Source organism: Schistocerca gregaria, chromosome 3, assembly GCF_023897955.1.
Source record: "Schistocerca gregaria isolate iqSchGreg1 chromosome 3, iqSchGreg1.2, whole genome shotgun sequence".
NCBI lineage: Eukaryota > Metazoa > Arthropoda > Insecta > Orthoptera > Acrididae > Schistocerca > Schistocerca gregaria.
Window position 1 is genome coordinate 181152204 of NC_064922.1, and position 11862 is coordinate 181164065.

At 41.4% G+C, this 11862-nt stretch overlaps 1 non-coding gene across 1 annotated transcript; it reads left to right on the forward strand.

The window, feature by feature from the left end:
- The first annotated feature begins 3478 nt into the window (after positions 1–3478).
- Trnat-agu (transfer RNA threonine (anticodon AGU)) lies at positions 3479–3550 on the forward strand. Its single transcript has one exon. It is a non-coding gene; the product is annotated as a tRNA-Thr (tRNA).
- The last annotated feature ends 8312 nt before the right edge of the window (positions 3551–11862 follow it).

Here is an 11862-nt window from a genome sequence, read left to right on the forward strand (position 1 = left end):
ACTGAATGGTGGATAACACATGCCAAACCAACTTTATCAAAAATATTTAAACGCTACGCTCGGGACAAATCCTGGTGGCAACGGCAAACGTCTGAGTTTTATTTTACTTGTCTCAGGGAGCTTTACCAGTCCGATGTGACTGTACCTGAAAATTTTATGCAGATTGAAAAAATTAAGGCAAAATTATTAAAACTTCAGCGGCAGCAGGCAGAAGGCTTTCATATAAGGTCCAGGCCCCAGAATGTGATAGACGACGAAATGACATCCATGTTTCACGTCATTCGTGAAAATAAGAGGGGGCGGCGGAGATTAATAACTCGTCTTCAGTTGAGTGAAGGCGTTGCGCTCACGCGGCAACAAGACATACGGAACACACTTCACAATCACCTGGCAGATCTGCTGGCAACGACACATACCGACGATGGAACTCACGATGAATTACTCAATAACTTGCAAAGGACTTTGGGTGCTGCTGAAGTCGAAACTCTCATGCGAGAAATTGATGAAGACGAATTGGATTCTGCGCTATCACGAAGTCCGAAAAATAAATCGCCGGGACCCGACGGTCTCACTGCCGAATTTTATCTTACTTTCTGCGACAAATTAAAGCCCAAGTTGTTGAGTATGTTTAATGAAATTTTACGGCCTGATTTTAATGTTCCTCAGGCTCTCGTGGAAGGCATCGTGGTTTTAATCCCTAAACGCCCAATGTGCAGTTCTGTTGACGATTTTCGGCCGCTTACTTTACTGAACAGTGACTACAAAATTTTAGCACGTATTATTTCTAATAGATTGAAAATGTTGATGAATACTGTCATTGGTCAGTACCAGACCAGTGTAGGTGTCGGTAAGACGATCTTCCAAAATTTGTCTCAATACAGGGACGTCATAGCCATTGCAGATGCGTGCAAGATACGGTGTGCGCTAGTTTCCCTTGACTTTTCAAAGGCATTCGACAGAGTAAACCATCAGTTTCTCATCCGGACGATGCATGCCATGGGATTTCCACTACGTTTTATCAATCTTATACATGAGCTCCTTCGTAAAGGAGTAACTCGACTCATGGTGAATGGCCAGCTGAGCGCATCGATTAATATTACTAATTCAGTGCGACAGGGATGCCCTATGTCAATGGCCTTGTTTGCCATTGCCATTGAGCCTTTGCTTGTCACCTTGACACAGCGTCTACAAGGATTAACCATCCACGGCATTAAGATTGTTTGTACTGCATATGCAGATGACGTCGGATTTTTGGTCATGGACGAAGGTGAAGTCGAGGAAGCCCTTCAGATCGTCAAAAACTACGAACTTGTTGCGGGTGCGAAGTTGAATGCCAGGAAATCTGGCATTATGAACATAGGACGCGGCATCTCGCTACACCATCACGGTCAGTTGCAACTACTTTCTAAAATGAAATGCCTTGGTATTGAGTACAGAAGCAACATACAGCACACAATTGCGGTGAACTATAGGAATCTCCTGGCAAGTATGCGTGCTTGCATGCAGACCCACTACCTAAGGAGCTTTGATGAACTGCAGAAAGTCACCTTCGCTAATGACTACCTCACCTCAAAGATTAACTACGTTGCACAAGTACTGCCCATGCCACAGGAGACAGCGAAGCGTATGATGTCCGCTCTAGGCCATTTTGTCACACGTGGACACATTTTTAAAGTCAAGTACGATACGCTCACTCTCTCCACGACCGATGGAGGCTTAAATTTAACAGATGTTCGTTCCAAGTCACGAGCTTTGTACGTATGCACCACCTACAAACGGTGGAGGTCGTTACCGAACAGTCTAACGGCTCACTTGTTAACCGAAATAGCGCCAGCCTGCCTGCAGCCTCCCGTCTCTGTTCAACATATTCCGCCTGCGCTGACTCACTTTAAGAGCTTTTTCATTGAGTTCAGTTACGTACGGTCAACTCTCCCAGAAAATGAGCTTTCCGTGGTGAAGATAGTTTATAATAAACTACTGGCAACCAAGAACAGGAACAACATCGAACACAAATACCCCAATCATCGCTGGCCAGTGATATGGAAAAACATACATAGCCGTGATTTACCAACGTCAGTGAAAGCCTCTTGGTACAGGGTCGTGAACCGTAAAATAAGTACCAATTCACGACTTCATGCTCTACATTTGGCTGACTCACCTTTGTGCCTTACGTGCAACTTGCCTGATACTGATGAACATCGTTTTCTGTGCACCACTGTCCAAGCAGTTTGGCCATGCATTCGCCGAAAACTGGCTACGATTATGAGGACTTCCTAGCTTTGTATTAAACCTGAAGATTTCCTGTATCCGGATTCAGTGCCGTACCCGAACACCAAACGGAACTCTGTCAATTGGTTGAAGGGTCATTATGTTCATTATTTACAGACGCAAGAACCCAAGAGTGAGGCGGCGTTCTGTCTATACCTGGCATTACAGTTTCACATACTTAAACAGACGAGACATTACAGGAAACGATATGCGAATTTTTTAGAAGTCGTTCTTCGATGAAAGAAGTATTTTTTTCTTTCCTTCATTCTACATTGCTTTGTTTTTTTTTCTTTTCTTCTTCAAATGTCACAGTGACGTATATTGAACAGTGTTACGACAAGGACTATTTTATTTTCTTCTGTTTTTCTAGCGGACCAGAGTTCCTTTTTTCATTTTCTATTAAAAAAAACAAAAAATAAATAAATAAATAAATAAATTATAATAAAAAAATAAACAATTATAAAAGTTGATAAAAAAACCAACAACACAACGAAAGCACTAAAAAGAACAACAAACAACAGAAAGAGTGTTGCAGACCAGAAGTAGGGGATTGCTGCCTGGGGTGAAGTACGGTGGGGACTTCGTGGGCCCTCTCGCCGCCACGGTAGCCGTGAAGGCCCAGGACAAATCTCTGAAAATGGAATACAACACACGCACAAAAAAAAAAAAAAAAATATTCTACTTTGTCACCATTGCGGGACTATGCATTAGGTTTAGAAGTATCTTTGGTTTGGAAATTGGAATAGTTCAGAAGAATAAGTAATTCAGAAATCATGGCAGATGAAGCCGACGCTGACGAAGGCGATTTATGGCGAGCGCAAGGCGGGGCTGAAGGGGAGGAAGGAGGCCCTTTAAAAAAAAAAAAAAAAAAAAGGTGGTGTAGTGGTAGCATATCTGCCTAGTAAGCAAGAAGACCCGGGTTCGAGTCCCGGCAGCGGCACAAATTTTAATTGATTTAGTCTGCTTCGATCATATTTGATCATTATCGTGAGATAATAACGAGACGGGAGTCTCAAAGGACACATTTAATTATAAGATCTGAGAAGATCACCATATGGTACAGCAGATGTCCCGCTACGTCCAATGCTGGGTAGCTCGCCAATACCGGCGAGCCCTGGCAATAGTGACGATATTAAGGGAAAATGAATTAAAGTTTGTATTGGGGAGGGAACTCGATCTAGGTAGTCCGAGCAGCTATGTATGCTATAGTGCCTCGGTGGTGTAGTGGTAGCATATCTGCCTAGTAAGCAAGATGAACCGGGTTCGAGTCCCGGCCGCGGCACATATTTTAATCGATTTAGTCTGCTTTGATCATATTTGATCATTATCGTGAAATAATGAAAATGTTTCAGAGAATTTTTTCTAGAAATTATTCCTTTTGTGGAGTCAGTGTCATATGCCTATGTTTAAAATTTTTCATCAGAAGTAAAATTAAATTTTATCCATAACTTCGTAATTGAAAGCAAACCGCGGACACATTCTATGCTCTACTTCCACCTGCACTATAATAAAACGAAGATTAGATTAAAAATTTTTTTTACAGGAATACATTCGACATGAGCTACAACAAAATTTAAATGCCCACAGTCTACTTGGCAATATTTTGGACAATCAGCAGTTGTAATGCAAAACAACTTTGGTGTTTAGGATTACAAATAAATTCGCGATTGTCTGGACTGATGGATGTTCCAGTCTAGTATAGATGGAAGAATATAAGAATCCACTCCGATTTTGAGTTCAACGATGAAATATGGACTTCGATGCCTTAATGCACACTATTCCAGGGATTTATTCAGTCAGAACCTTTTGTTATTCCACTTCAAACCTGTTCCATATTCACGTCCCTGACCATCTGTTCCTGAGATCATCTTGCTGTTTTACGGCATATTACGAGCTGCTGTCCTGTACCATAAGCCATCGCCTGTCCTCCGTACCGCCTCCACCAAGCGCTGTACTTCGCCTACCCGCTGTCCGTACCCAGTGCTCCTGTACCATCGACTTCACAACGACTTCACATTGACTTCATCAAACCAAATATCCGCTTGGTCTCAGGTTTCCAGACTGATTCTACAACGCTCCCAAAAATACAAGGCATTTTATTTGTACAGATTAGCAGCCTGCAGAGAAGAAGAATCATCGCCTGATTTCATTCTAACAAGTAAAATTCCTGAATCATTTTGAGTGACTGAGTTACGACTGTTTATTTATTTAATCGTGTCGGAGTTACATCTGTAATTAATTAATATGCTATATATACTAGATTACAAATACAAGTAAATGATAGTTATACATTCATATATACATTCATGATCTTCACATTATTGTCTAATGCAAGGCTCATACCTCTCTCCAGTGTTCGGCACACTTCACTGCAACGTCGTTGGCCAACCACAGGTCTTGGAAAGTGCATGGGGCCAGCAAAGATGGACAGATCAGCAGGTGTGTCATGGTTTGTTTTCCTCCACATTGGCAGGGCTCTTCTTCGGCGTATCCCCACTTGATCAGGTTATCCTGTGATCTTCCCATTTGACGTCTAAGTCTATTTAGGCTCTTCCAGACTCTCCATTTCAATTGTAACCCAGCAGGAAGTTTTTCTTTAATGTTCAAACTTTTCAGACTGCTTTTATCCTTTTTTTGTTTCCACAGTGATTCTCTAGTTGTAGACTGACTTTCGGTTAGTGGACGTTCAACTTTTATGAAGTCTTTCCTAGATTTAAGTCTTGCCTCCGCTCGCTGATGTGCGTACAGGGGATGTCTTCTATCTTCGCACTGCCTGCTTCGTTAAGCCATCGCCAACGTTTGTCGTCTGATCTGGGGGGGACGGGGGGGGGGGGGGTGCTATTCCAGAACACATATAAAGGAGATCACGGTTTGTAGGCTTCAGGCATCCCGTGATTAATCGACATGAGTCATTCAGTGATGCGTCTAGCTTCTGAGCATGTGTCGATCTTCTCCATACGGGGCATGCATGTTCAGCTGGAGCAAAGCACAATGCCAGGGATGATGCACGTAGAATTTCAGGGTTTGCTCCCCAGTGTGAGTTGGTAAGTTTACGGATTATGCCATTCCGTGTGTTGACTTTCGCTCTAGTTTTTTTACGTGTTTCTTGTAAGACAATGTTCGATCTAACGTGACTCCAAGATAAACTGGGTTTGAGCAGTGTTGAAGTTTAACTGAGTTCCATTCCAATTGTAATTCTCTGTTTGCTTCCTTGTTGTTTAGATGAAATAAACAAGTCTGCATCTTTACTGGATTGGATCGAAGTTGGTTCCCGTTGTAATATTCAGTTAGTACTTCTAAGGCATCTGTTAGGGGTCTCTCAATCTGTTTGATTGATCTAGATTGGCATGCAATGGCTACATCATCAGCATAGATAAAGCTTCTTGTCGTCTGTCCAACTCGTTGGTCATTTGTATTCAGATTAAAAAGTAGGGGGGACAAAACACTACCTTGTGGGAGCCCCGTTCTTCTGGTTCCTCCAGCGACGTCTTTGTTCTTGAAATTCCACATAGTATCTTCTGTTGGAAATCAGTGATCTCACAACTTCAGTAAGGTGGTAGTTTGCCTTCATTTTGAAAATTTTTCCCAGGAGGATTTTGTGGTTTATCGTGTCGTAAGCTGCTGATAAGTCGAAAAAAACCACGCCAGTTTTTTGTCCCTTCTCAAAACCGTCCTCTATGTATTGTGTTTGGCAGAGGACCTGCCCAGTGCAAGATTTACCTGGTCTGAATCCTGCTTGTTGTGGAATGATTTGCCTTTCTAGTTGTGGCGCTATTTTATTCAAGATAAGACGTTCATATAACTTGAAAAGGAAGCACAGCAGCGATATTGGACGATAGTTCTTAGCATCATCTCTTGGTTTACCTGGCTTTGGGATAGCTATTACCTTGGCCTTCGACCATAGCTTAGGTATCGTCTTGTTTGACCAGCAGAGATTATAGAGTTCTAAAAGTCATTCCTTAGCTATGGGCCCTAGGTTCTGTATAAATTCATTAATGACATCATCGGGACCCGTGGCCTTCCTGGGTTTCAAGGAACTGATAGCAGCTTCCAGTTCTGTTGAAGTGAAGTATGGCTCAGGTGGTATTTCAGTTACTTGTGGCCACTTATATGAGGTGGCAGTCTTACTGTTCCTGGTTGGTTTACCATTCAAAAGGAGCTGATGTGCGATTTGATTAGCTCTTACGGAAACCTGATCCTCGGGGGCTGCCGGGTCGCTGGACAATCGCTTTATGAGATTTCAAGCTCTTCTGCTACTGTGCTTCATGTCAAGACTCTCCAACGTATGTTTCCAGGACTCTTGTCTGTCTTTGCTTATAGTTTCAATTAGCTGATTCCCAAGTTTTATGGTTTCTTCACTGAAAGGGTCCATGTTGAACTGCTCCAGGTATTCGTTATATGTTTGTTTCATGTCGTTGGAAACTCCAGGAATGTAGAGTGTTCTGTAGCCTCTAAGTATGCTGAGTCTTGCTGATCTTTTAACAGCTTGGACGAACTTTCAGTAGTTTTCAATGTTTGATGGTAGTTTTACGATTTCCATGTCTAAAGTGTCCACAATTTTTTTCCAGTTGGCCTTTTTGAAGTTAAAACGTCTTTTAAAGGGTACTTTCTGTGCCAGTATTACTGGTCTAAACTTTAGCATGATTGTTCTATGTTGGGTCTTTAAGATAGGGTTGAGAACGAATTTGTTGCATGACCCGGACAAGGTTTTGGAAACAAATATAAGGTCTGGGTTATACTCTCTCTTCCATCTTGGACTGTTAAATGACGCAGGCTGTTTCTGATCATGGATGAGATTCAGCTCGGGTTCTTCTGCCCAGCTTTCCAGTAGTTCTCCATCCTCATTTGTGTCTTGATAGCCCCACACTCTATCGTGACAGTTAAAGTCTCCTATTATTAGCTGTGGGTGACAGACATGTTGGCTGAAAGCAAACCTTTCCCATGGTGGTTTATATATTGATGACACCATAATGCTTCCGATAGTAACAGAAATAGTTTCCGTGTTGTTAACGATGTAAACTTGAATGTTAGATACTTTGATTCCAGGCCGAATAAACAGAGCACTTCCATATTGGTCGTGGGGGCACTGCTTCACCAAGATCATCCCAGGAATATTTGGACGGCGTGGTGATGGCCCTCAGTATGTCTCCTGGAGGCACAGGGCGTTGCAAGAATGAAGTTTACATGTGTTGGATATAAGTTCATTTTTTTCAGATGATATGCCCTCGATGTTGAGAGATATGACTGTCAAACATGGCTCTGAAAAGGGCCTTTTCTTCGTTTTAGATTCTGAATACATCGTTTTAGACGTAGCTCAGCGTGTGGAAGGATCTGCCGGTGTTTACCGTTTCCCAGGGGACTCCCGACAGTACATGTACAGTCTTCTGGGAGACTCCTTCCTTGTCCCCCAGTTATGACTGTGTTTCCTATTATGAATGACTGATTGCTCGAACGAAGTTAGAACTACATAATTACATAGATACGAGGAAAAATTACACGTCTTGTGGAAGCTGCATAGTTTATACCATGCGATGCTCAGTTTCCTGTGAGAGCCAATGGATCAAAATGTGTTAGTGTCAGTTTAGTACCTGACACTGTCCTCGAAGTCATGGTAGAAAAACAATGCGTGAAGTGATGTACAAATCTGTAGTCATACACTGCATGGATGCATTAGAGCTGAAAAAAAACCAATGTTTTAAACTGATTAAAACCGAACAATACAGGAACTCTCTCTTGTGATCAATGGTCTGTTGGACAAGGTCCATCTCCAGTACCGTTGATAAAACTTTATGCATATCTGTGCAAGCAACTTCGACCATTGGTCACCAACTCCAGTGGAGCGGTATATGTATACGTAATATGCTCGATGTCAACACGAAGTCAGTATTTGTTATTCAGTATAATGGAAGAGACAGATGCAGAAATATCTTATAAGAGGTTCTATTACCAGAGGCAGTGTAACTGGTTAAAGTTTGAATGTAGATAGTTCTCTCCAAAATACACCGATTTTGCTCATAAAACTAATAGAAATGGGTTGTATCTGTCCTCATGGGATCATTACTGTTTTTATTATCATTGTCACCACTGCATGTTTATAAGTAGCTATTACCGCACGTATTATGTCATTTCGTACTTCATAACCTGTAATTATAAAGTAGACACCGCTTGAATTATACCTCATTGTGGAATCCAGAAATGATAGTGACAGAACCTGTCAATGTGTACAATGTGTGAAACAGGCAGTGATGACCAACTTACTTACAAGCCTAAAACACAAGAATCCGCTGTATGATAGAAACTTTACACATGTGTCGGTAGAGGTAAGTTATGGATCAAATGTAACCATGCAGACAGTATTTGATTTCGATGTATCGGAAGAAAGAGATACAGTAAAATTTTATACGAGGTTCTATTACAAGACAGTCTCTCATGATTTGTATTGTAAACACCGGTGTAATACAGCAGTGCATTGGTGAAACAGAACCTGTCAATGTGTACAAAACAGGAATGTCCTTCTGAATTATAGCCTGTTGTTGTCAAACGTAAAATGATTGTGTTTTTTTCAACATGTCATACAAAGGCGTGAAAAAATGTATTCTGTAAAGTTATTTCACGTGTCTGAAATGTTTGTAATACACATGTGCATGCTGATTTATTTATGGTCACTGATTTGAACGCGAGTGACACTATCAGGTGATGTGATTTGTCCATCAAACTGAGAGAAATGCTTAACATAAATGATGTTTCTTTGGAGCTTGAACTCTCGCCTTTTCTTTACTCTAATGACGCTTTAGAAATAACGAGGATATTCTGTCGTGATCGGTATTTTCGGCATGAATATAGTGGAAGCTTTTTTCCCAACTTTACGCAGGGTGTAGATATATAGGCGATGTATAGCTCGACCTATGAATTTTCGTCACTTGTAATCGGCAGCAGTGCACGTCGTTGGATGAGATGCGAATTGTATTCTGCTACTGAACTAATAGCTATACCGATTTAGCTCACAAAACTAAAAGCAAATGTACTGCATCTATTTTCGTCGAAAGAGAACATGTTTACCTTTTTAACAGATGCTCGATAACAGGAGGTATGTTGACATCAAATACAATTGTTACAGTGTAGTGTTTCCCCCTCAGAATATTGGGCACTTGCCAGGATGGTGCATGGTTGCTTCATGCTTTTGTGTGGCTGAAGGACCATTACCTTAAAACGGTCAGTGACCATGGCGAGTTCATGCACTGGAGGAAGGGTGGTAGAAAATTCGCGAGGTGTGTGGGCTAGCAGTTGACTGTTTGAAAAGTCTGTGTATCCACCGTATATGCAAGGAGGGAGGGAGGGGGAGCGCAGAGGGCAGGTAAGAGGACCTCTAATTTCGACAGTTTGTGATTGTACCTCAAGGAGAACACAGAATTAGCTGCCACCCATCTGCAGTCTTTTGGGATGACGACTATCCCCAGTAGATTTGTTACATTATGACCCATTCATTACGAGTGCTGATTTTTTCACGACAGTTTCGATATGTAATTAGAACAGTGAAGCATTTGCAGTCAGTTGCAGTAGCGTGTTTTGGCTTCAGTTACCTGGACTGCAGCGTGAGGCCTCTGTAGCGAATTCTGTCGTAAAACAGTGACAGGATCAGTCCTCAGCTGTATTTTTACAGGTTACACTTATTGAACTACCTTATGTCCAAAAGCAGAATCTCACAAGTTAAAAATATCCCCCCCCCCCCCACCATCAAAAATAATAGTACCTCACACTCCAACCTTTTCCTTCCACAAGCCTGTACCTGAAGGGCAGAGTTTGAGTGCATTTGCCACTAGTTTCGAGTGGGACTGTGAAATAATACCCAGTAGGCTAATACCAGTCGTATAGTATCATCAATTTCTGAACTTTATTGTGACTTTAGGCAGTTCTTGTGTAGAGCTATGCGTATATTTTTCTAATTAGGACTGATATTTATGATTAATTACATAATTAGAACAGTTTATAAGTGATTTGGGGGGAGGGGGTCGATTGGGTTTTCCATGCAGAAGGACATGGTTCGAGTACAGGAAACGGCACTCACTATTTCTAGTTTCGCACCAGTTCCCGGGTGGGTTTGTGTGGCGGGATGTGGACGCATTCCTGAGACAAAGAAATTCCCACCAAAATTCGAAACTCCTGCAAAAATTCAAAATTCTCGACAAAATTCGAAATTTCTGCTAATAGTGTAGGTGATGGATGGGGTGAGGGGGGAGGGACAGGGAAACCACATGCAGGTTGAGGTAAACACATGATGTCATCTCGGGGTGGGGGTGGGTGTGCATATGTGGGGTGGGTGGGAGTGAAGCTAGTTAATTGATCATTTTAATTAATTTGCTTAAAATTTGTCAACAATTTGATTAGAAAACTTCGATGACACTGTCATCTCCCTACTACTAACGTGTAGTGAAGGAGTGAGAAATGAAGATGTTAGGAAGAAACTTGGAACAGAGAAGTTGAATGACAGAGCTTCGAAGAGTAGGGGAAACAGAGAGAATAGCAAAACGAATTATGGAGGCCAAGTTTGAGGGCAAGCGTGACGCAATGAGCGCGATGGACTGACTCGATCAAGACCAGTATAAGGAGGTGGAATCTGCACTAGAACAAAAGTTATAGAGGCAGAAGTACCACAGATATCACAGTCTGGCCCGAAACTGGATAAAGAGAAACGAAGACGGAGACAAACTGATACGGATATAATTAACGATTCTTCAACAGTAGATTAATGATAGCTAAAGTAAATTAAATTATTTAATTCATTTTTCTGAATATTAAGGTTTTAGGTCTGTTACAACATTGGGAAGTTCCACGTATCACAAACATAACTGCGATCCACCATCTTAGATTTCGTTTAAAGTACATAATAACATAGATCTATGAGTTGATGATACTGTGAGACACTATGTTTCCGTTGATATTTTGGAGACCTTGCGTTTCTATTTTAGTATTTTGAAACAAATAGCGAACTTTTTTAGATTTTCAAGTAAATATCGCTCACTGTGCACTGCACATTTTGCTTTCGATCATGTTGCGTAACATCATCATGGGAGTAAAGATTGTTTAATCTGTTTTGTTCTTCTACTGGACTGGCATCCTTCCTGGGACTATAATAATAATTATCTAGTTTTTCTTTCGCACTATGTTACTTGTGACTGCGATTTTTTCACTAAGTTTCGCTATAATTCGTTTCGAAGGAGAAAGTTATATACTAGGCAACGATTTGTATAGTTTCGTCCGCAATTTTGGAAGTCATCCTTTTATTTACTAGACATTGTATGCATACACTTACAAGTCCAATAGTGTGCTGCCATTCGCTTGTGGGGGGGGATGATACACCGTGCACGGACAGGTGTGTGTCGATTTCTCGTCTATTAACAATTATCGGCAATGAATCATTTCCTGCGATAGCGCGCGTTATGTGATATGAAGATTTACGTATTTCAGGAGATAACAAGTGAACATGTAGATAAGGATAGGGACGTACAGTGCCATAATAGTAAACGCTATGGTGGCCTCGCATTTACTTGAAATACAAGTGATAAAATGCGATATACTATCTGGCCTTTTAGAACT